This window comes from Apium graveolens, chromosome 6 (assembly GCF_009905375.1).
Source record: "Apium graveolens cultivar Ventura chromosome 6, ASM990537v1, whole genome shotgun sequence".
Classification (NCBI taxonomy): domain Eukaryota; kingdom Viridiplantae; phylum Streptophyta; class Magnoliopsida; order Apiales; family Apiaceae; genus Apium; species Apium graveolens.
In genome coordinates, this window is record NC_133652.1 from 33,015,088 (window position 1) to 33,016,455 (window position 1,368).

A 1,368-nucleotide genomic window follows, 5' to 3' on the forward strand; every position below is an offset into this window, starting at 1 on the left:
CTGTGTTCTTATATTCGATTTGATTGTGATAAACATTGTATTCAACCCCCTTCTATAGTGTGTGAGACCTAACAGTTGAAGAAGAAGTGATCGTTGTAATGGGAGAACCAGTAGCAAATCTGAAAGCTTTGATGGATTTTTCTCAACCGAAGATTAATGACATTCAGTCTAGTATTGTCATACCAGCCATCGTAGCTAATACTTTTAAAATCAAATCTAGCATAATTCAGATGGTGCAGAATTCAGTCCAGATTGGGGGTTCTCTCACGGAAGATCCCAATACTCACATTAGGGATTTCATCGAAATCTGCGACACCTTCAGGTTCAATGGTGTTTCTGAAGATGTTGTTAAGCTGAAGCAGTTCCCATTCTCTCTGAGGGACAAGGCTAAGAGCTGGTTACACTATCTACCAGCTGGTTCTATCACTACTTGGGAAGATCTTGCTCAAAAGTTTCTTACAAAATTCTTCCCTATGGAAAAAACAGCTGCAATCAGAAACGCTCTTACTCAATTTACGCAGCAATCGGGAGAGTCTTTATGTGAAGCTTGGGAGCGTTATAAGGAGATGCTTATAAAGTGTCCACATAATGGGATGCCTGACTGAATGATTATCAACTGTTTTTATAATGGCTTGGGAGCACAGTCTAGACCCATGCTCGATGCAGTATCAGGTGGAGCCTTATGGGCTAAGAGCTATGATGAAGCTTATGAGTTGATTGAAGTTATGGCTGCTAATGAATACCAGAATCCAATGCAGAGATTACCTCAAGGCAAGGTAGCAGGAATTCTGGAGGTGGATACAGCTACTACTATAGCTGCCCAACTTAAGGCTTTAACGATGAAGGTGGATTCTTTGGCTAATTATGGAGTTAATCAGATCTATAGTATCTCTGAGCTTTGTGCTGATGCATATGAGACGGAGCAGTGTGCTATTTCTAGTGAATATGCTCAGTTCGTGAGCAACTTTCAGAGGTCGCAGCAGCCAGTTCCAACCACTTATCATCCTAACAACCGCAATCATCCTAACTTCAGCTAGAGCAACAATCAAAATGAGGTACAACAGCCTTATCAGCAGTATGTAATAAAGCAATTAACCCTCCTGGTTTTCAACAACCGCAATATGCACCAAGACAACAACTCCAACAACTACCATGTAATGAAAAATCTGAATTGGAGGAGTTGAGGCTCATGTGCAAGAGCCAAGTGGTTTGCTGAATCGACAGATTGGGCAGATTGCCAATGCCTTGCTGAATCGACAACCTGTTACACTCCCTAGTGATACAGAAGTTCCAGGCAAGAAGGTAGCAAAAGAGCAGGTTAAGGTAATTACATTGAGGTCTAGGAAGGTTGTGAACCCTGAAAAATCT

At 41.6% G+C, this 1,368-nt stretch overlaps 1 non-coding gene across 1 annotated transcript; it reads right to left on the minus strand.

The window, feature by feature from the left end:
* Positions 1-488: 488 nt before the first annotated feature.
* LOC141669029 (small nucleolar RNA R71) lies at positions 489-595 on the minus strand. The gene has a single exon (XR_012553330.1). It is a non-coding gene; the product is annotated as a small nucleolar RNA R71 (small nucleolar RNA).
* Between the last annotated feature and the right edge of the window lie 773 nt (positions 596-1,368).